The following is a 24,982-nucleotide window of genomic DNA, read 5'->3' as shown; positions in this document are numbered from 1 at the left end:
CAGATCATCATTCAAAATTGTAGGCACCTTTTTCGACCTATACTCTTACCCGGTGCAAAATTTCGTGACTATTGATTTATAGTTGCGACTTCTAGCGAGTTTATTATTACACTACAAACAAATAACGGAATATATTAGGCTGTAACTCTGTTATCTGATCATGCACACCAACATAATTGGCATCAATTGAAAGGTCCAGCGTTCCACTTTCAAGTATATCTCACTTGTCCGGAATGTCACTTCCAGGAATTAAGATATAAGCTGAATATTAAAAATTTTCACACAAAAGTTTTGGTCCATTTAACCCTCTAAATATTATCCGATCGCCATCTCAAATTGCAAGCTTCTCCTTTGTGATATACTCTTACCTTATTTAAAATTACGCGTTGATCGGACTATTATTGGGACCTACAGAGCCGCTAGAAAATTGGATAAAAATTATATTTTTGGTCCATTTAACCCGCTAAATATTTCACGATCATCACCAATTAAAATAGCGATCTATTCTGATGTGAACCCGACCTCCATACAAAATTTCGTGACGATCGGTCCATAATTGCGGTCTGGAGCGTGTTTACAATTTATAATGGACAGACGGACGGACACACATCTCAAAATCGCTTTATCTCGTCGAGATATGAAGATTTGTATACCACATTGGGGGTCTCCGACGAATATTTCGTGGTGTTACATGAATTTTTACCAAAACAAACTTATAATACCCTTTTCCACATTGTGGTATAGGGTATAAAAACAAAAAAAGTCGACCGGACCTTTTTTATACCTTAAGTCTAATTCCTCTCTTTATACCTTAAGTCTAATTCCTTCTAGGAGAATATTATTTTAACTGATGATAATCACTTTATACTAAACATTTTTAGTGTGGATTTCTTCCCACTGTGGGTGCGGTTCTAAGGGGGCAATATGCAGACCCACAAATTTCTGGTTAAATTTGTATACCTCCAAAAGAGAATAAACACATAATTTCAGCAACTTCGGTGGGGAGATACCCTTATATAAAGGCTATATGAAGATCTGAACATATTTCGACAAAATTCAGGTTGAAAGTTTTATACCAGCAACGATGATTAAACACCAAATTTCAGCAGTTTTGGTGGGCTATTGAGATCACAAAGTTCATAACCCTAACGAAGACTATATACCAATTTTCAGCCATTTCCGTGGACTATTGGGACTAAAATCTAGAAAATTTCGAAAATCGGGAGGTACCGCCCTATGGTGCTACATGAAGACGTGGACCTATACCAACAAATTTCAAGTGAAAAGTTTTATTACCCCAACGAAGACCAAATACCAAATTTTAGCCATTTCAGTGGGATATTGGGACTAAAACCTTGAAAATGATGGCATATTAAGGCTAAAATATATATAGACGTGGACATATACCGAAAAATTTCAGGTGGAAAGCTTTATTACTCCAATGAAGACTAATTACCAATTTTCAGCCATTTCGGTGGTATATTGGGATAAAAACCTTGAAAATGAGGAAAATCAGGAGGTACCATTCTATGGGGCCTATATGAAGACGTGGAGCTATACCGATAAATTTCAGGTGGAAAATTGTATACCCCTAACAATCACCAAATACAAAATTTCAGCCATTTCGGTGGGATATTCCGGCCACAACCTCAAAATATCGACAATTGGGAGGTACCGTTCTATTCGGGATATATAAAGACGTGGATCTATACCGACAAATTTTCTGGTGGAAAGTTGTATACCCCTAACGAACACTAAATACAAAATTTAGGCCTTTTCGGTTTGATATTAAGGCTAAAATCTTAAAAATTACGAAAAACGGGGGTACCGTTCTCTGCAGGTTATATCTAGACGTGGACATATACCGAAAAATTTCAGGTGGAAAGGTTTATTACCTCAACGAAGACTAATTACCAATTTTTAGCCAATTCTTCAATATATCGAAAATCGGAAGGTACAGTTCAAGGGGGACATAACAAGACGTGGACCTTTACCGACAAATTTAAGGTGGTAAATATAATATCCCAAACGAAGACAAAATACCGAATTGCAGCTATGTCGGTTGGATATTTAGACCACAAATTTTAAAATATCGAAAATCGGGTGGTACCGTTCAATGGGGGCTATATGAAGGCGTGGTCCTATACCGACAAATTTCGACAGGTGGACAGTTTTATGCCCCCAACGAAGACTAACAATAACATTTCATCTATTTCGGTGCGATATTGAGGCCACAACCTTCAAAATATCGAAAACCGGGAGGTACGGTTCTATGGGAACCGTATGAAAACGTGGACCTATACCGACAAATTTCTGATTTTACTAATTACGGTGTTATAAGAAGGCCAAAACCTTCAAAACACCGAAAATCGGGAGGTACCGTCCTAGGCGGATATATCGAAACGAGGACTGATATTTCCCACTTTCAATACCAAACATCCTAGGAGTAATAGAAACTTCTTTATGAAATTATGAAGCTCTATCTTAAAAAGTAAAAAAGCATCAGTCGGCCTTGCAGACAGAGGTGATTTGAAACAATTTATTCCGAAAATAACTTATGTGTTTAGGGGGTCTTCAGAATTTTTGGCATATGAGCTCGCCGACAAAGATATGGATTAGGATGAAATCTTAAAAGTTTTGGCGGGGGAGGTACTTAAAGGAATACACCGACATAGTCCATTTTGGAAGTGTGTCTTATTTTGGGAGTCATTCCTCTCGATAAGACCATTATGTCAGGAAACATGGGCTTGCCCATGAAAAACATCGCTCTAAACAGGCCTACTTGGAGTACCTTCGGTAAAAATTTCCAAAGGATTCTCGCAAAGACCCTTAACCTCACTTGAACAAAAATGTTGACCATTTGTGTAGGTGGTACCCTAAGGAATGGACCGATAGGAACCAATTCTGAACATAAACTAAGTTTGGACAAAATATTTCAAGATCCAAAGCTTAGACCAAATCGGTTGCTTTGTTTATGAAATACTGCGCTTAACATTTTAGCGTGTATTTTCGAACTTTTGTGGGGCAGGTACCGGAAGGAGTGGGCCTATAAGCAACATCTTCGAATTTCATCAAATATTCGAAGAAATATTACAATATGTAAAGTGTGGACCAACGCAGCATTCGGTTCGGGTGTTTTCGTGCACACCAGCCACTACACATGCTGGCCGTAGGGGTTTTTTTAAAAGTTTCATATTCTCAAGAAGTATGGACTTGTCACTGAAAAAATTTTTGAGTGCAATCTGTTGCAAGAAAAATCAAAACGATTCGAGAGGAGTTCTTAATCTGCACTTTCCGAAATTTGGTGTGAGAGGTATCCGAAGGAGTTGATATATGTAGTCCATATTCTTACCTGATCTATGTCTAGTAGAAATATTAAGATGTCCAATGTATGGACCAAACCGGTTACTGCCGTCGAAAGTTGCGTGTGCACCATTTTAGCGAAAAGTTTTAAACTTTTGTGGGGAAGGTACCCAAAGGAGTGGATCGATAAGACCTATCTTAGAACTTGATATAGGATTGCCAAATTTTGCATCGAATCGGTTTATCCGCTCGAGAGCTCCACCCACAACACATTGTGCCATAGCGGGTTTTTAAAGCTTTCGCGTCATTTTCAGGAAGTATGGACTAGCCCCTGAAAAAACTTGTACCGTCGTAATGGGGGCAGCGACTACAAGTTGTTAAAACAAAAATCAATGTTATACCAACGGAGGTCTCACACAGCACTTTTCTGAAGATTTGAATGGGAGGTACCCGAAGTAGTGGACATATATAGACCATAATCGAAATTGATATATGTCTCGTAGATATATTACAATGTGCAAAGTATGGACCAACTCGGTTACTGCCTTCGAAATTTATTCTGAGATTTATCGTGCGCTCCAACCACCACACATGGTGGTTAGGGGTTTTTTACAACTTTTGGGCTATTTTCTAAGGAAGTATGGACTTGGCCCCGAAAAAATGTGTACCGTCACAATGAGGGCAGCGAATATAAGTTGTTACAACAAAAACTAAAACGATTAAACAGGAGGTCCTAAACTAAACTTTCTCGAAATTTTGTGTGGGTGGTACGCGAAGGAGTAGACGGATAGAGTCCACATTGGAACATCATCTATGTCTGGTAGAAACTTCGCGATATGCAAAGTATGAACAAATCGGTTACTCTCTTCAAGAGTTATCGTGCGCACAACTTTTCCGAAAATTGTCGAACTTTTTTGGGGCCGGTACCTGAAGGAGTGGACTGATATGACTCATCTTCGAACTTAAGCTACGTTTGGACAAAATATTTTGAAATTTCGGAACCAATCAGATAATCCGTTCAAGAGTTTTCATGTGCTCCAGCCAGGCAGGCAGACGAACGGATATTGGCAAATCGATTCCAAATTGTCTGAAACGGATTTCGTCCAAACATACCATTATTTCGATGAGGCACATTTTGCCCGTATAAAAGTGTATAAGCCCCCATTAGAATAACTACTGAGGGTATACAAATTGCGAGTTGTATCTTGATTTCAACAGACGGACATGGTTATTTCGACTGTTACAAACGGAATGACAAATATAAAATTTAATTTAAAATTTTAATATTATGGTGGAGGGAATAAAACGTAGTACAGGAGCATGCCCATATATTGGCCTAATCGTTTGGTTTCCTTAGTTCCTATACGTTCACTATTCAATTCCATACATAAAATAGAAATTGAAGATTTAGGTAGGAAAATCGAATTATGAATTATTCTCCATTTGAAAAACATATATGGTAACATGGGGCGCCTTCGCCACGTTTTTGTTCAAAATGTTATCATACCGACACCGTTAAAGTTTTTTCAAATATTATTTTTGGTACAAATATTAGCATATCTTGACTATAAGTTTTGATATATAAATGGTTATAATTTTGTTTTTAAAATATTTTTTTTTGAGAATTTACAAAATGTGTAAAAGTGGCGAAGCCTCCCCACCCATGGGGCACCTTCGCCATCGATATTGAACATTCTCCAACGGACTCTAAAACTGCAATTTACCTTACTTCTTCCTTAAATATCAACGTTATGCAAAAAAGGAACATGTTTTCTATTGAATAATTAAAAATTATTTTAAAATTCACAAAAAGTAACCGATTCTAGCGGTTAATTGAAGTTGGTGCCTTGAATTTAGGTACAAAAATCATAATATAACTAAAACAAGATACGTTTAGGATAATATTTGATTTTAACTTCATATTATAGTGTGGTATATCTATGGTATAAAGAATTTAAGTTAAACATGACAAATTTCATTAACATTAACCCTCCACGCCGCTATAATGGCGTAGGCGCCCCACCCTTTACATATTTCATAATATTAATATATCGACATTTGCACTTGTTTCATGCGAATTATTGGGATTTATACTCTTCAGTAGTTGTTTTCTAACGGTATAAAATGTGCTTTTGATATCACAAAAGGTAAAGAAAATATCACAAAATATACCTACCATAATTATTTTTCCCAATACCCTGAAAACAGTAAACCGCGTGCGTCCGCTATCATACCTATGACACAACTGCCAACTTTTGGGAGATGATAGATCTTCATTAAACTCTCAATTTAGCTTTTAACGGATTTTTTCTAGCACTTGTATTTTGCGAGAAAATCGGCGCTGGCGTAGCCGCCCCAGTGGCGAAGGCGCCCCATGTTACCATATGCCAAATTTCACAAATTTTTTGTTGTTTCAATAAGTAGGGACTTTTGCCACAATTTTATATAAAATATTTAATGTCTGAATGTATTCATTACCTATGGGAATCTTATCCATTTGTGTTTGTATTTTCTTATTTGTATCCCTAGGGAAAATGTGTGGAAAATCAATTATTTATGTTTTGTATTTATTTATGTGAATATTTATTTCCCGCCCTTGACGCCACCATTATTATAATCGCCTTCTGAGACATTAAACATTACATTGCCAGGTGTATTTGTTTTATAAAACATTTATTTTATCACAAGAAAATCCTTTGTGGAAAACAAGAGAAAAACTGAAATGACACAATTTAACACAGACAAGCCCTTGGCCTTTAAACACCAACAAAATTATTTCACCCTTCAAATCCAAATATTATAAAATCACAATCAATTTTATCACCTTTAGATCAGCGTTGTCATACATCATATTAAGTAGTTGAACAAATATTGACGTCTTCATGTTTTTTCTAATGTTTTGTGTGTTTTTTATTTGTCTGTTTCTTTGCAGTGATTTGTGTGACAGCCCCCCACCCAACAGAAACAGTAACCAAACCAAAACGGAAGTAATCGGTCTTCGTTTCTCGATCTCTCTCGGCAAACATTTGGCATATCAAAATAAATAGATTTTTGTTTTTATTTTTTAATTTAATTCACCACAGCTGAACATAAAAATAAATAAAACAATCAAATAATCCACCTTCCTCTTATTTCCATCCATCTCATCCCTGCCATTCGATTGAATATTCAAGTTAATTATTTGAGGGCATTGAAACCATAACACTCTTGCAAAGATGACTTGAAGTTTTGAATGTGTTTGCCAAAAAAAAAAAAAACATCAAAATAATTATTTGATATCTTTCACTCCCTCCTCTCTTCTTTTTGCACTTGGCAGAAACAGAAATTTTAGAAGTACCGAAAGATACATTTTCATAACTGTATCTGCCGCAACTTAAAACTTACACTGGTGATCTTCCAACAACAAAAGCAAATAGCAAGAAAAAAACGCATTCCTTACAACATTGTTGCTGTTCTCTGTGTGTCTGTGTCGTTGTTGTGGGTGTTGTTCATACGGTTTGGTTATCAACGTTGTGCCGGCTTGCGGTGAATCCAAATCCGACTACTAACTCTCGCTTCCATTCCAAGTTATATCTTCTAAGTCAAACGTACATACATATCTACATGTATGCCAGCAACATATTCAACTCATATCATCGGGATACACGACACGGTAACCGAAAACTTTTGTTTCAAACAACCTGAGGTAAGTTTGTTAATCATATTTTGTTTTTTTTTTTTTTTTACTTTATGCTTAGCCTTTAAGTTTAGTGCTACCTTGGTAGTCATTTAGCTGCCGTTGTACTACAACGAGGGTTGTCTAATAATTTCTATAATAGTCATTCGATTTTGCCAAGAGCTAAATAACCTCAGATTATGAATTTAAAAAAAACAATAACAGGAGTGTTGAACAAAAGAAGTTTTACATCCTTCGAGAGAAGTATGGCGAATAAAATTATAGGTGTACGCAAAGTGGCCCCAAATGTTAGGACTCAGGAAGCTGCAACGTACACAGAAATCCATTTTGGGGGCCCGCTGGACAAAATAGGACATTTTGAAAGCAGGTATAAAACTGTTCATGGCGGTCGGGCCCCCTTAGATCTTGCTAATCTTGTCCTATATTCTTCTTCGAAATTTAATTAAGTTGGAGAGAAATATTACGATATGCAAAGGTTGGACCAACAATGTTAGTCAATCCTTTCGAGAGATAGATAGACCACCAAACATTTTAGTTGGACACCAACCGTAGGATTTTTTAGATCTTATCGACCATTAGCCAAGACGCGGTCCCAAAGTAAAAACATTATAACGCTGTCAAAAGAAGCACAATAGGTACATTTGGCAAACATGTCAAAACTATCCTGGAAATATATATCAGAGCTATATCCAAATCCAAACCGATTTTTTTCAAAATTCATAAAACTGAAAAGGGGCATTTTAAAACATCACAAGTTAAATTTGAAGGCTATTTATCACAAATTGAACGATTTAAAGAAAAATCGGTGAAATATAGATATGGGGGCTATATCCAAATCTGAACCGATATTTGTGAGGATAGGTAAAATACTTCGTGTGCTAAGGAAATAACACATATTAAATTTGAAGGCTATTTGATCAAAATTTACTGATTTCTAGCAAAATCGGGAAAAGATATATAGGGGGGCTATATCCAAATCTGAACCCATTTTTGTGAAAGTCGGTAGACCTACTCCGGGAGCCAAGGAATAACATATATTAGATTTGAAGGCTATTTAATCAAAATTGACTGATTTCTAGCAAAATCGGGAAAAGATATATATGGGGGCTATATCCACATCTGAACCGATTTTTGTGAAGATAGGTAAAACTACTTCGGGAATTAAAGAAATAACACATATTAAATTTGAAGGCTATTCGATCTTCAAATCTACCGAGTTCTAGCAAAATCGCTATATCCAAATCTAAGCCGATATGGGCCTCTCTCCGTTTCTTTCGATACCTCTCTCGTTCGCTACACGTTACTCTTGATTGTACAGTAGCCCTATATGACGTATTCTTCTCTTCGGTACCTGCACAACACTCCTGATCGTACCCTGGGTCCCTTGGTGGACGTCTCTGGTATCCAAGTATGGATTTTGGGGCAGTTTGCATGGATTGGGCAATACTTTGCCACTTTGATTACACAATCGGGCCAGTTGAGTGGACTATGCTGTGAATATCTGTTGTAATTGTAAATTACCAGTATCTAACTTCTGCTAATAAAGGGTTAACGCAATTCTTACTTGTTTTTACATTAAAATCGCCTTGAATAATATTAACGTCATAGACATGACATTTGCCATATATTTTTCTATGGGCTCTCAAAATATATCTGATGTCAGTTCGTTCTTGTTTTCTTCTTCTTCTAAATTAAAATGTATAAAAAAATTTACTGTTATATAGGGCCATGTCAAAGAACATTCGAGTGACATTGAGTTTATTTGTATATTACTCCCTTTCCGCATACGAAGTAGCGCGCATTTTGCTAGTACGAGTATTTTATATACCGCCCAAGGTCTATTTATCAGGTCACGTCAGTAGCATGACCACAACTCTATTTTGGCCGAAAATTCTTCAATATGTCAAAATGTTTGTTTACATTTTCATACAAATGATTCACAACATCAAAAAAGTGACAGATTGAAACCAATGAGCTGGTCGTCTTACGCCACCTTATAATTTCATCATGATACGGCACAATTATTGCGTTTGGTTTGGTTTTGGTTTTGGTTTTGTTTTTTTTTTTTTGGTCAGTGGCTGAGGGTATATCTCCGTCAGCACGCGCGGCACATGTTAGCGCACTACGTTTAACTGGTATTTAAGGCAGCTCCCCAGATGACACCACGTGGGGGTCAGTGTCCACTTGCGATGAATGAGGGACCAATATAAGTCCTGGCCTTTACCATGTTAAAGTCGGTCACTAGCAGTAGTGCGGCCTAAGAACAGTGGGCCTAAGTATTCCACTGACAGATACAAACAACACAAAAAGGAACGCCACTTTGGTAGGGTTTATGCAATTGTCGAGACCGCGTCTGTGGTCTCTATTACTCTATAACTATCTGCAGTAAAAACCTGAACTTAACTGCGCTTTTTAGCGGCAGGTGTATGTATACCCTCAGCATTTATGCCAACGCGGGTATATACACTTTCATACGGGCAAAATGGGCCTTATCGTAATAATTGTTTTAGACCCCAAGTATGTTTGCACGAAATCCGTAAAAATGTTCGAAAGATAACTCTTGAAATGAGAAGACGATTTAGTCCATACATTGCACATCGTGAAATTTCTACAAGACATAGCTGAGGTTCCAATACGGACTTTATCGGTTAACTCCTTCGGGTACCCCCACACAAAATTTTGGATAAGTTCCGTTTAAGACCTCCTCTCAAATCGCTTTGATTTTGTCCATACTTTGCACATCGTGAAATTTCTGCACTCCTTCGGGTACCTCCAAATAAAATTTTGGATAAGTTCAGTTGAAAACCTGCTCTCGAATCGCTTTGATATTTGTTATATCAACTTGTATACGCTGCCCCCATTACAATGGTACAACTTCTTCAGGGGCAAGTTCATATTTCCAGAGAAAATTTCCGAAATCCGTAGAGCTTCATGTGTAGTTGTTCCGACCATAAATCCGGACGAATCAGCTGATTAGATCCAAAATTTGGCCTCCGTAACATTTTGTCCAATTTGGTTTAAGTTCGAAGAAGGGCTATATCGGTCCACCCATTCCGGTACGTTCCCCTCAAAAGTCTAACAAATTCAATAAAATGGTTTACCTTCGAAAATGGCCTATGGTCTAAGGAGAAGAAGTCGGTACCACCCATGTTTTTTAGGTCTGTTTAGAGTCTGTTCGAAGATCCTTTCGAAATTTATACCGATGCTTCTCCAAAAAAAGGCTACAAAAACTGAAAACCCCTAATACATAATTATCGGGGAAAAGGATTTTGGTTGCGTATTCTATTCCATATTATCAATAAATGAATGTTCCAATTCACACAGGCTGAGGGTATATCTCTGTCGGCAAAGCCGACAGGTACTTTTTATACCCTCCACCATATGGAAGGTATAATTAATTTTGTCATTTCGTTTGTAACACATCGAAATATTCGTCGGAGACCCTATAAAATATAGACAGTATAGTCTCGATAATCCGGACACTCGTTAATCCGGACAACGTGGAAATCCGAACACTAGAATTTTTTACATTGTAGACTCGGTAATCGGGACATCAGATATTTTTCTTACCTCGATAATCCGGACATCAATATTTTTTTCCTATCTTGATCATTAGATTCTTATCTATTTCATTCTTAACAATAGCAATTAGTGTATTAATAAGAACATTTAAGTTTTTCAAAGTTTTCAGTCCAAATCTCGACTTTCTAGATATCTGCCGTCAACTCAGTTATACAGTCAATACAGAATTAAGTATCTGATCTGTCAAATAATTTTCCTATTGTTCAACCATTGATGACTGGCTATGATTAGCAACAGTATTTAAAACCTACGGTTGGGTAGCCTGTTCCCTGAAAATCGATTTTGAGTGATACTTTCCTGTAAAGGGATTGGTTCATTAGCCTTTCTGTTAGTGAGAGAGTCCCTTGGGGCACGTAATTTATTCCAAGGATATTTTACCTATAAATGTTTAAAGCGTTGGGAGTAATAGGTTAGTTTTGATTTGGATTCATAGCTGAACGAGCAAACGAGTAAAGTAGAGTCAATAAATTAAAAAAAAAATCTCTGGTAACTAAGGATTGCTGTATTGCATTCTCCTAATTATGCAACCAATAGACTTGAATTACATTTTGTCTTATTCGTAAGCTATAACATTTATATAAAACAATGTTTCTTTTTGATTTCGTGTACGCGATCAAGTTATTTGGTGATGTTCATAGAAATATTTCCAATAATTAGATGAGTGCATTTGAATTCTAAAGTTCTATAGCGAGTCATAAGAGGCTCATATCCAATGGACCAGGGGAATCACTTTATGTATGTACATGGGTTACAAAGTTTATATTCTTAAACAAACTATGCATAAATATACACCAGTTGTAGAGAAGTTTTAGATGGTTAAAGTAATCAGCAAAAGTCTGCTAAATCACGCTGGAGGAATACGTAAATTTGGTAGCCGGGGAAGCTGTTTGCGGTTTTAAAATGGTCGCAAACCATAATATTTGCTTAATATGGATTTGTTTGCCTTATATATCACCAAAATGGCTGAAATTTGGTATTTAGTTATCGTTGGGTGTATAAAACTTTCCAACTGAAATTTGTTGGTATAGGTTCACGCCTTCATATAGCCCCCATAGAGCGGGACGGCACAATAACTCACCGAAATGGCTTAAATTTAGTATTTAGTCTATCTGGGAGGTATAGACCTTTCCGACTGAAATTTGTCGGTCCTCCCGATTTTCATAATGATTTGGTGGATTTCATGTGTCCAGAATTTATATTCTTTAGACAAGAGCTACATCTTTGCCTCCATGAACAAATTAAAATTCTTCCTGCCTGCTCACTTTTGACTTAATTTTTCAAGGATATTTTTGATGTCCTTTTTATCCTGGAATGCAACAATTTATAATTATTATATAAAGCCTATATTCTCCTCTTTAATATGACACCAATACCAGCATCGTACGACGAGTACAAGTTTTTAAAATATTTTTTTGAAAAATGTTGACGTTTGAAATTTGTTTGACCTCTAAAAGGTCAAAACGATGAGAAAACGAAAAATTAAAAATGCCATTTACTCCATTTTGCCCATATTTTCAAACGTATATAGTCAGGTTCAAGTGTAATTTGGCTCTCGGACAGTGTTGTCTACAATAACATGAGTTTGGTAGTAATTCGAACGAATTTGAATTCGAATCGTCTTAGAGAAACAGACCATTAAAACCTACTTATTCGAAAATAAAAAAATTAACCAAACTTATTAAACTTACTTACTTACTTAGCTGGCCCATTACAGAACATTTGTCCTAATCCGAACTAAGAAAAGATCTCCAATTCTCTCTATTTGTTGCTTCGCTTTCTGGAATACCGCGCCTTTTCATCTCATCATCCACTTGTTTGCCGCATCTATTCCTTGGCCTGCCAATTCTGCGTGCACCGCCAAGCGGTCCGTGTTTATACACCATTTTAGCGGGGTCATCATCGCTCATTCTTATGATATGGCCTAGCCAACGCAATCGCTGCATCTCGATACGTTTAACAATATTGATGTCGTTGTACAACAGATACAGCTCGTGGTTCATGCAACGTCGATATTCACCGTTAACGCAGATTGGTCCGTAGATCTTTCGAAGAATTTTTCTCTCAAACACACCAAGCACTGCCATGTCTGCTTGCGCAAGTACCCAGGCTTCGGAGCCATACATCAGCACGGGTAGTATCAGTGTTTTGTAGAGCGTTATTTTTGTTTGACGAGATGTGGCTTTGTTTTTGAACTGCTTACTTAAACCAAAGTAGCATCTGTTGGCCAATATAATTCTTCTTTTTATTTCACAACTGATGTCGTTTGTTGTGTTTACGGAGGTGCCGAGGTAGACGAAGTCTTTACTACCTCAATATTATAGGAACCAACTTCCACAGTCGGTCCGAGTTCAATGGACGCATTGCGCGTCGACACCATCAACTTGGTCTTCTCACCGTTTACCGCCAGACAAACTTTAACAGATTCTCCTTCGACCTTCATAAAGGTATCAGTTACTTCTTTTACTGATCGGCCTATGATGTCTATATCATCAGCATACACTATTGGTGTAGATTTTGCCACTTCTTTTGACGTTTGCCTCTGGTATAATCTTTTCCAGCAGGATGTTAAAGAGATCACACGAAAGGCTGTCTCCTTGTCTGAAACCTCTTCGGAGAGGTTCTTTCCTATTTTAACTGAGGACCTCGTGTCAGTTAAAGTCATTTTGCAAAGACGGATGAGCTTTGCGGTGATACCAAATTCAGACATGGCTTGGAATACCTTTGAACGCAGCGGGCTGTCGAAGGCTGCTTTATAATCGACAAAAAGGTGGTAGGTGTCGATCTGCATATCTTGGGTCTTCTCCAGGATTTGCCGCAGGGTAAATATCTGGTCAATGGTGGACTTGCCAGGTCTAAAGCCGCATTGGTATGGTCCAATTATCTCGTTGACCATAGGCTTTAGTCGTTCGCACAATATCCCTGACACGAATAGGGAGTAGACTTATGCCCCTATAGTTAGAGCATACAGTCTTATCTCCCTTCTTGTGGACGGGGCACAGGATACTCAGGTTCCAATCGTCGGGTACTCGTTCTTCCTGCCAGATGGTGCTAACTAACTGATGAATACACCTTATCAGCGTGTCGCCTCCGGTTTTGAACAGCTCGGCTGGTAAGCCATCGGCTCTTGCTGCCTTATTATTCTTCAGCCGATTTATTGCTGTCTTTACCTCATCTTGGCTGGGCGGTATACATTCAATACCATCTTCTGGGATTGGGACTGTGGTATCTTCGTCGTCTTCGCTGCTATTGGATACCAACAGTTTTGAAAAATGTTCTTTCTATATCCTGAGTACACTATCTGTATCAGTTACCAAATTACCTTGCTGGTCTCTACAGGAGGATGTGCCTGTACCAAAGCCATCAGTTTGATGCTTGACTCTTTGGTAGAATTTTCGGACTTCATTCTGGCTCCTGTACATTTCGATTTGTTCACACTCCCGCTTTTCCAACTCTCTCTTTTTCCTGCGGAAAAGACGTTTCTCCTCTCTCCTTTTCTCCCTGTATCTCTCTCGTGCGCTACGCGTTGCTACGGATGGTAAAGTAGCCCTATATGCCGCATTTTTCTCTTCGGTGGTAGCACGACACTCCTGATCATACCATGGATTCCTTGGTGGAGGCCTCTGGTATCCAAGTATGGATTTTGCGGCTGTTTGCATGGAGTGGGCAATGCTTTGCCATTGCGCTGATATGTTATCGGGATGAGGAGTGCTTTGATTAAGCAATTGGGCTAGTTGAGTGGAATATGCTGTGGCTATCTGTTGTGATTGCAGCTTACCGATGTCTAACTTTCGTGTTGTGTCTGTTCGTACTTTGTTTGCTACGTTTAAGCGGGTGCGTACCTTTGCTGCAACAAGGTAGTGGTCCGAATCAATGTTTGCGCCTCGGAACGATCGTACATCCAACACGCTCGATGAATGTCTTCCATCTATCACAACATGATCAATTTGATTTCTTGTTTTCTGATCTGGAGACAGCCAGGTGCCCTTATGAATATCGAGATGATTAAATCTGGTACTGCTAACTACCATGTTTTTTGCAGCTGCAAAGTCTATCAGCCTCATACCATTGTCAGATTTTTCACTGTGGAGGCTGAATTTCCCGACTGTTGGGCCAAAGATATTCTCCTTTCCAATTTTGGCATTAAAATCGCCTAGAATGATTTGCGAATGATTTTAATTTACCAAGTTACCTTGCTGGTCTCTACAGGAGGATGTGCCTGTACCAAAGCCATCAGTTTGATGCTTGACTCTTTGGTAGAATGAGTGCGAACATTCCAGGTGCAGATTCGCAGATCACGGTCCTTAAAACGTTTGCGGGTTTCGTCAACTTTAGAGGGGGTTGTTTTTCTTTTCTTTCGTTTTTTCATAGTATGCTGTTTTTTCTAGGGGAGGGTTACTAACCCGACGCCCAAACCCAAGTTTTTAACGTTCTTATGGGAGAACGCGCGGCACATGTTAGCTCACTACCTTTAACGGGTGTTAAAGGCAGTTCCACAGGTGACACCACGGGGAGGTCAGTGTCCACTTGAGATGAAGATAAATCCTGGGCTTTGCCATGTTAAAACCGGTCAGGACCGTTGCTTGGTATCTTCCACCCCCTACGTCACCCAACTTATTAAACTACCCTCCTTTATAATTCGACATTTGAAGACTAACAAAGATTCAACGACATTATAAAATGTATCTAAAATATTTGTGTTTTTTTTTATTTCTTTAGCAGTTTACATAGTTTTAAAGTTGTTGTAGTTGTTTAAAATTGTTGCTTTTGTTTGATAGAAATTTGATATTTTTCTTGTATCAAATAAATCAGCATATTATTATACGAAATATGATGTGAAAACATACGACATTTTTCTACCAAATATTTCTTGCAAAGACACACACACACATACAAAAATACATATTTATGAAACATGTTATGAGTGGTGGCGGCAGAAGCAGAGACGATTCATGTAGCACCCTACAAAGATCCTCTCAAATGGTATCACGAGACATATAGGTTAAATTGATGACAAATGGTTTGAAACTCCTACAAGACGACATCTTATTTTGCGACGATCATCAAATACAATAGGATAAATGCAAATACCATTGAGGCTGTTTTTAGCAGGCAGTTGATAAAAATTTGGTTCCATAGCATAATGCTTAAAATATCACTATTTTATATGTCCTTTCTGCGATGTTAGTATTATTGGAACTTCACAATAACCCAGTAGCGAAAATCTCTAACAGTTCGGAATCATTTTCAAAGCAAATACAAAGTCTGACATGGTCAGTGGTTTGTGATTCATCAATATTCACTATTTTCTTCTTTCATTACTCTTCTTGATTCACTTCTAATACCCTCCGCAACATTGGTGAGTGTAGGGCATCTACTATATTCAAAAATATAATATGGTTTGTATGTATGTATATCTTTTTGATATGTCGTTTTGTTTTAGGTCATCTTACTTGTGTCGTTATTGCTGCCCTTGTTGTTATTGTTGTACCCCTTATAATTTTTTTGGTGTAACATTATATTTGAGAATTACATTTATTAACGATGTTAGTGATATTTTATCCGCATTCTTTTTAGTTGCTGTGCTTCATTACTTGGCTGTCTGTCTGTCGGTCTGTTTCACCTTTTTGGGGGTATTTCTTGTTGCCTTTTTGGAGGTTATAACGGAATGTGTTTTGTCATTGATTTTATGAATTAAATTTCATTGTTCTCTTGATTGCATTCTACAACATTTACATCAACAGTTTTTTTTTCGTTATTGTTGCAGCAAATTTCGTAATTTGTGCCAGTTTAAGCAGTTTGTGGCTTTGATTTTTATGATTGCAACATTTGTTCCGCATGACTCAAGCCAAGGTGTCCAATTAATGGATGGGAACTAAAGTTCTGATTGGTAGGTAAATGTCTTTTTGAAGGAAAATACTGTGAAAATTGAGTTCATAGCAGAAGGTAATTGAGTGAGTTGAATGTTTGTGCTTAAATATTGTGACAAGTTTATGTTGAAATTTAAAACTATGCATCGAGAAATGTTATCAAAGGGCAAAATATGAAATATGTGGCGAATACCTTTGTCTTTATAATAATGTTTGTGTGAGGGGGCCTAAAACCATAATTTCAATGAGACACCCTTTCAATCTTATATATTGGGCTTAAATTCTATCTCCAAAAATTAAATTTTCTTATTAGCATTTCCACGACCGCCATAAGGAATACACATAAAAACCATAACGCACATAATTCCACACATCTAATGCGCGTATACCTGTCCTCCATCCATCTATCCAGAAAGGGTATCTACATCTATAAAACGTATCCATGCAAATTTTTATCACCCTCGGATTGGAATAAAGATTTTTTATTTGGAATTTCCCCTAAACATATGAATTACAGGATAACATTTTATATTTAACGAACTTTGTCACCTTTACTGCTTTGTCACAGGTAGGGAGGTTGGCTTCCCCCTTCTAACAGGTAGTTACATACATACATATGTTGCTGCCTATCATAAATCGCACTATCATTGTGAAATTCTTGGGAATTTCCTGATAGAGGCGTTGAAACGTTAACTAGAGTTTTATTATGAGTATCTGGGTCGATCATAAAATCTCTATGGGTAGATTAAGTCTAGGATGGTGGTGAGTACGTGTAAAAGGGAAACAGACAAGGAACCAAAAACAACAAGAACGGGAATCATGTTACTATCTTGAGTATGATGGTGAAAAAAGTCAATTGCAAAGTTTGTTTCGTTTTTTGGAAATACCGGGGGGAAATTCCACTGTTTGCATTAATGAAAAAATTCACTGGAAAATCCGCAGTTCACTCATTATGTCTTTGGAATACAGGAAATTTGGTGTTATAACTTTAATTGCAATTTTGTGGTAAAGGTTAAGGATTTATCATGATTTCAGGCAACACAAGAAAGGAAATGGGAAAGCTTGAGAGCTAACAAACTGCGGTGAAATAATTTGCAATAAAATAACATACATACATATTTGCCTATTGACAGTAGCATTCGAAGTAATAATCTCCACTAGTTACTTCCTATTTAGTGTAACATTCAACAATGTCATTTAAACATTTTTGAGCAAACAATAAAGTTGTACTTAGCTCCATTAACACCACAACTTCCCCCTGCCCCAACTATTTACACAAACAAACTTCAATGAACAACAATTAACGCCTGCTTACATGAATTTAAACATTTTCCAAATAAATCTTCAAATTCAATGAAATATTTCCACTTCCACTTGGACATGGGACAGATTTCCCCCCACAGATTACAGGCAGGGTTCTCACTCCAATCGCTAAGCTAAAATTTAGGTTAACTTCCTCTTTGATTTCCAAAGAATTGCTTATCGCCGAAGAAAATCTCAAAACACTTGTATTAATTTAAAGTATTTAAAAAAATGCCCTTCCCCCCAAAAAAATTGAAAATCGTATCGTATCGAACAATAGAACGCCACCTTACAAATTCAAGCACTCTCTCGTTCGCTTGCTCCCTGTAAGTTATTGTCCATTTATCACTAAATACTTTTTATTATACCATCATATCGTCCATCCATCTAAAAACCATCGTCCATTCATTCGACCATTCAATGGAGTTTGTTCGTTCGATTCGATTGTTGTGCAGCATGTATTGCGTCTTGATTACAATCTATTTACTAATATTTGTTGTCGTCATCGTCAGTCATACCGGCATTTTAAATTATTGTTTTATAGTTAAATTTATAAGCGGTGGGAGAATGAAAACAAAACACAAATCGGTCGCGCGCGTTTTTCTATTTTAAACAATAAATTTCATTTCCGTTTCTTGTTTGGTGGTGTTCTTTCTTACGTACACAAATATGTTCATAGAGCTTTAAGAGCAGGTTATTATGTATGTACATATGTACTTAAAATTGAATGTAATAACAAGTACTTTTTCAATATTGACCAAATTATCGATACACGACATTGACCGACCACCACCAACGTCATAAGTAAAGTATAATATTTGTCTCATTTTTGAATTAGGAACAATTTTTAAGGTCGGCATTTTAAGTCTGTACAATTCATGATGTATATAAGTCAGAATATTTTACTTAGCTCTTGTTATGAAATGCTCACTGCACTGCATGTACATCGAGAAGCTAAAATGAGTCTAACATAACAAAAAATTGGCTGCAAAATAATGAGCAACGCGAATCCCTACAGGCGAATTTTTAAGACCTCTGGCTACATAATTACAAGCCCAGGTCATATTCCATTTCAAAAAAAAGTTAAATTTTTTTCGCTCTACATCAAAGATTTTTTGGTGCATAGGTTAAGAAAAACTTCCCCAGTACGAATATGGTTGCGAGCCAATTTTTGGTCGTTGCGTAGAAAAGTTATATAGAATTCGCGGAATGTACATAATATTGATAAATTATTGAATATACGTCAATTTTTTTCATAATAAAATGTACCTTTACCGGTCATAAAATTACAAAAAAATGTTTTGTGGATCAAAACTTCAAGGCGAATCATATGCGACTAAAATCATACAGAGCTGGTATTTCGACGTTACAGCCAAAATAAGCACATATTTTGGTCAAAGAACAAGAAACAAATTGATCACGTGGATGCGCCCACCGACAAAAATCAAAAAATTCATGTCATCGTTTTAAAAATTTAAAGATGCAAATCGCTTCAAAACATATCAATTTTTTTTTAAACTTAACTCATTTTTTCCATTTTTCGCTGTTCTTAAGGAGAAAAAGCCTCACAAACATGATTAATTTTGAAGAAAACAATTATTTAAAAATAAGAAAAAAATAGTTATATTCTAAGCGAATTTATGAAACAAAGGACTATTATTAACGCCTTAACTTAAGTTGAATCATTTAGTAAATTGTCTAAGCTTAATTTTTCTAGTTATGAAAATTCCTCTTAATTGCAAAGGTTGCCAAATATTTTGGTTATAATATTAATCAAAATGAAAATATTTAATATAGATGTATGGATTTCCTTAAAGTTTTAGTTACTTTCCAAAAATTCGCAAGAATGGCCACTAGTACCAAATTGTAGCCTAGAGCCTCTAGATTTCAAAACTGTACAGACTTTTTGCGGAAATTTGCGGTTTTGGAAGTTATGACCAAAAGATTAACTCCCTTCTTTAATTGCTGAATTTATATTTTTTTAATTTTTTAAATTATTTTTATTATCCTTTCTTACATTTATGTTCAATATAATGTTTTTGTACTATAGGGGGTTTTTTTAAGCCCGATAGAACTTGAAATTGTAAAAAATAACACAAAAAATTAAATTGTTATCAAATTTTTTTTTTTTTATTCGAAAGATCAATACGTGACATTAACATTTGAAAATGATTTCGGGCATATGGGCACCGCGGCTGTTCTTGACGAAGTGCATTCTGGACGTCCAATTTTTGGCCACTTTTTCGAGCACGAATAACACGAACAATGCTGGCCTCCAAGGCATCAATTGTTGCTGGTTTATCAGCATAAACCAGTGACTTCACGTAGCCCCACAGGAAATAATCGAGAGGTGTCAAATCGCACGACCTTGGAGGCCAATTGACGGGTGCACTTCTCGAAATCACCTTATCGCCAAATTTTGATTTCAATAAGTCGATGGTTGCGTTCGCCGTATGGCACGTAGCGCCATCCTATTGAAACCACATCTCCTCCGGATCAATGTCATCCATATTTTCAAACAAAAAATCATTGATCATGGTGCGGTAACGATCTCCATTGACCGTAACGCGAGCTCCGGCCTCATTTTTGAAGAAATAAGGTCCGATGATGCCACCAGCGTGAAAACCGCACCATACGGTGCATTTTTCTGGATGTAATGGAGTCTGTAGGGTCTCTTGTGGATTGGTCTCACTTCATATGCGGCAATTTTGCTTATTAACAAACCCGTTAAGCCAAAAATGCGCCTCATCGCTGAACACAATTTTGCGTCTATAAGTTGCGCGAATCGACGACTGATTTTCAAAGTAAATTTGGATAATTTCGTAGCGTTGTTCAAGCGTGAGTCTATTCACGATGATTTGTCAGACTATACTGAAACAAATAAAAAAAAAGTTTCATCAAAATTTAATTTTTTGTGTTACTTTTTACAATTTAAAGTTCTATCTAGCTTAAAAAACACCCTTTATTAGAGATTTCTATTGTCATGGTAACTTACAGCCGCATTTCTTGTTTGGGACACCCTAATGTTGGACCACGCCAAAACGTGGAGATATTCCCTGCACTGTGAGCTAAAAATACATTATTACAGGTAATTCAAACAAACCTGTCAAATTTCCTTGAGTGATGAACTTTTGTTATTTCCAGACCTGAGCATCAGGATATGTTAACCGTAACATAATTGCTAGTGAATTTTGAGCTTGAAGGACCGCTCCTAGAATGTTCATATGTTCTAGAAAATTGTTTACTGAGATCTCAGGTAAATTTTTGTAGTTGTTTCTATTCCTTAATTTTGAACGGTTCGCTATCTATGGACCGAAAAAAGAAGATACAAATAGCATTTTTTTGCTACTTTGACCATTAAGAACCTTTTCTACAGAGTTCATATGTTCGAAAAAGTTGTTTATTGAGATGTAAGGTACATTTTTGTAGTTGGTTGATTGATTCAATTTTGATCGGTTTGATCTCTGTAGGCCAAAATCTGAGAAAAACTTATAACGGAAAGTTGACCTTAACGATTTTGACCTTGAAGATGCGGTTGAATCGATTTTATGTGTTCACAATTATTATTCTCTAAGTCGAGTGCTACAAGTTTGCTTCCACGAGTGAAACCAAATTCTTAGCAGTTTAGAAGCGGTTGGATGTACGATCGTTCCGAAGTGCAAACATAGACTCGGACCACTACCTTGTTACATCAAATGTACGTACCAGATTAAACATAGCAAATAGAGTACGAACAGACACAAAACGCAAGTTGGACATCGGTAAGCTGCAATCACAACAAATAGCCACAGCATATTCCACTCAACTGGCCCAATTGCTTAATCAAAGCACTTCTCGTCCCGATAACATAACAGCACAATGGTAAAATATTTCCCACTCCATGAAAATAGCCGCAAAATCAGTACTTGGATACCAGAGACCTCCACCAAGGAATCCATGGTATGATGAGGAGTGTCGTGCTGCCACCGAAGAGAAAAATGTGGCATATAGGGCTACTTTACAATCAGTAGCAACGCGTAGCGCACGATAGAGGTATCGGGAGAAAAGGAAAGAGGAGAAATGCCTTTTCCGCAGGAAAAAGAGAGAGATGGAAAAGCGGGAGTGTGAAAAAATCGAGATGTACAGGAACCAGAATGAAGTCCGAGTAGTTTGGTACCTGATACAGATAGTGTGCTCAGGATATGGAGAGAACTCTTTGTATCCAATAGCAGCGAAGACGACGAAGGTACCACAGATCCAATCTCAGAAGATGGTATTGAATGTATACCGCCCAGCCAAGATGAGGTAAATACGGCAATAAATCGGCTGAAGAATAATAAGACAGCAGGAGCCGATGGCTTACCAGCCGAGCTGTTTAAAACTGGAGACGACACGCTGATAAGGTGTATTCATCAGATAGTTAGCACCAACTGGCAGGAAGTGCGAGTACCCGACGATCCTGTGCCCCGTCCACAAGAAAGGAGATAAGACTATATGCTCTACTCCAGATTGCCTACAAGATCGTGTCAGGGATATTGTGCGAACGACTAAAGCCTATGTTCAACGAGATAATTGGACAATACCAATGCGGCGTTAGACCTGGCAAGTCCACCATTGACCAGATATTTACCCTGCGGCAAATCCTGGAGAAGACCCAAGAGATGCAGATCGACACCTACCACATTTTTGTCGATTATAAATCAGCCTTCGACAGCCCGCTGCGTTCACACGAGGTCCTCAGTTAAAATAGGAAAGAATCTCTCCGAAGAGTTTGGTACCAAAAGAGGTTTCAGACAAGGAGACAGCCTTTCGTGTGATCTCTTCAGCATCCTGCTGGAAAAGATTTTACGAGAGGCAAACGTCAAAAGAAGTGGCACAATCTACAGCAACAGCCACATGTTACTTGTTATGCTGATGATAGATGCTGATAGACATCATGGGACGATCAGTAAAAGAAGTAACCGATACCTTTATGAAGGTCGAAGGAGAATCTGCTAAAGTGGGTCTGGCGGTAAACGGCGAGAGACGTCCATTAAGCTCTGACCGACTGTGGAAGTTGGTTCCTATAATATTGAGGTAGTAAAAGACTTCGTCTACCTCGGCACCTCCGTAAACACAACAAACGACATCAGTTGTGAAATAAAAAGAAGAATTGTATTGGCCCACAGATGCTACTTTGGTTTAAGTAAGCAGTTTAAAAACAAAGCCACATCTCGTCAAACAAAAATAACGCTCTACAAAACACTGATGCTACCCGTGCTGATGTATGGCTCCGAAGCCTGGGTACTGGGTATATTGCGAAAGCCAAATTTTGGACCAAATCGTTTCACCCGTTCGAGAGTTATCGTGCGCACCAGTCAGACAGACAGACGGACGGACAGACCATTGAGTCCATATTGGAAACTCATCTATGTTCAAGAGTTATCGTTCGCACAAAATTTCCGAACATTTTCGAACTTTTGTGGGGGAGGTATCGGAAGGAGTGGACCCATATAACCCATCTTCGAACTTAAACTAAGTTTCGACAAAATATTGCGAAAGCCAAATTTCGGACCAAATCGGTTCACCCGTTCGAGAGTTATCGTGCGCACCAGCCAGACAGACAGACGGACGGACAGATGGACATTGCTAAATTGACTCCAAATTGTCTGAAACACATTTCGTCCAACCATACTTGGGGTCTAAAACCATTATTTCGATGAGGCACATTTTGCCCGTATGAAATGCTGAGGATATAAAAAACCTTAAACTTTACATGTTCCAAATTTTGTGTGGGATATACCCTAAAGAGTGGTACGATGTACGTTCCATATTTGGACGTAATCCAAGTATGTACGCGAGTGTTATGTTAGGCACAACCATGTTTAGTTAGTGCCGGCAGATTTTTTGGAGCTCCCCGAAAAAGAATACACCGTCAAGGAAAAGAATAAAAAGTCAAAATTTCGATTTTTGTCAAAAAATGTGCCGTTTATAGACCATTAATCGGTTAAAAAAAATTTACGGAAAATTCTCTTATATGAAGACAAAATTTTGATTCAATAAACTCACAAAAATATATGAAGACTGAACACCAAATTTCTGTAATTTTAGGTGGATATGTGGCTAAAACCTTAAATACCCGAAAATTGGGCGGTACCGTCCACGGAGGTTATATCAAAACGTGAACCAATACCAACAATTCTCTGTAAAAATATTTCGCAAGACCTGGCGAGGACTAAATACCAAATATCAGCTACATTGGTTGTTTAATGTGGCTTAAATCTTGAAAATACCGAAAATCGGGCTATACCGTTCTATTGGAGCTATATCAAAACGTGGACCTATGTACATAATTTTTATCAGAAAAGTTTTTTGGTCCATTGGGAACCCTCAATGCAAAATTTCGGCGTATTTGGGCGTGAAACATATGTAAAATCTTCAAAATTCAGAAAATCGGGAGGTACCGTTATATGGGGTCTATATCAAAACGTGGACCTATGTCCATAATTTTTATCGGAAAAGTTTTTTGTAAAGTGAAAATCCCGCATCTCAAAATTCAACCAATTTGGTTGATAAGTTTAGCTAAAATATTCAAAACACCGAAACATTAAGAAGTGCCGTTGCATGGGGACTATCCCAAAACGTGGACCGACTTTCCCAATTTCTTGCTCTCGACATTGTCAGTGAACTATACGTATTTATACCAAAATTCATCTGCCAACGCCAACTCCTTTTATATTTGGCCACCGTTTGTTTGAACTCGCGACACAGTGCAGCGTTTTTTTTAGGTTATGCGCCATTATCTCGGGAACTATGGACTTGCCCTCGAAAAAAATTACAATGGCGTAACGGGGGCCGCACAACATCCTGTTACAAAAAATTCCATAACGAGTCGTGAGGTGTCACTAAACTGCCCTTATTTCAAATTTTGTGTGGGAGGTACCTGAAGGAGTGGACCGATGTAAACCATATTCGAACCTGATGTATGCCTAGAGGTAGTATTACCATATGCAAAGTTTGGTTTAATTCGGTTACTCCCTTCGATAGTTATCGTGCGCACAAGTTTTGCGACAATTTTTGAAAGTTTGTGGGGGAGGTACCTGAAGGAGTGGACCTATATGGCCCATCTTCGAACTTAAGTCAAATCTGGACAAAATATTTCGATACACAAAATTTGAACCGAATCGATTGATCCGTTGGAGAGTTATCGTGCGCACCAGCCAGCCAGACGGACAGACAGACAGACAGACGGACGGACATTGCTAGATCTACTCAAAATTGTCTGAAACGGATG

General features: G+C 37.6%; 1 protein-coding gene across 5 annotated transcripts in view; it reads left to right on the top strand.

Annotated features, from left to right (window-relative positions):
• Positions 1–24,982, top strand: part of dpp (decapentaplegic morphogen) — a 490,893-nt gene that overhangs the window by 422,757 nt on the left and 43,154 nt on the right. For all 5 annotated transcript variants that reach the window (XM_073970964.1, XM_073970965.1, XM_073970968.1 and 2 more), the window contains one exon: positions 6,236–6,988. The gene's annotated coding sequence lies outside the window, so the exon portion shown is untranslated. The remainder of the gene's footprint in view (positions 1–6,235; positions 6,989–24,982) is intronic.

Source organism: Musca autumnalis, unplaced genomic scaffold (genome assembly GCF_047663935.1).
Source record: "Musca autumnalis isolate F117 unplaced genomic scaffold, ASM4766393v1 scaffold_2, whole genome shotgun sequence".
NCBI lineage: Eukaryota > Metazoa > Arthropoda > Insecta > Diptera > Muscidae > Musca > Musca autumnalis.
Note: the sequence above shows the minus strand (reverse complement) of the source record. Positions and strands in the feature narration are given on the sequence as shown.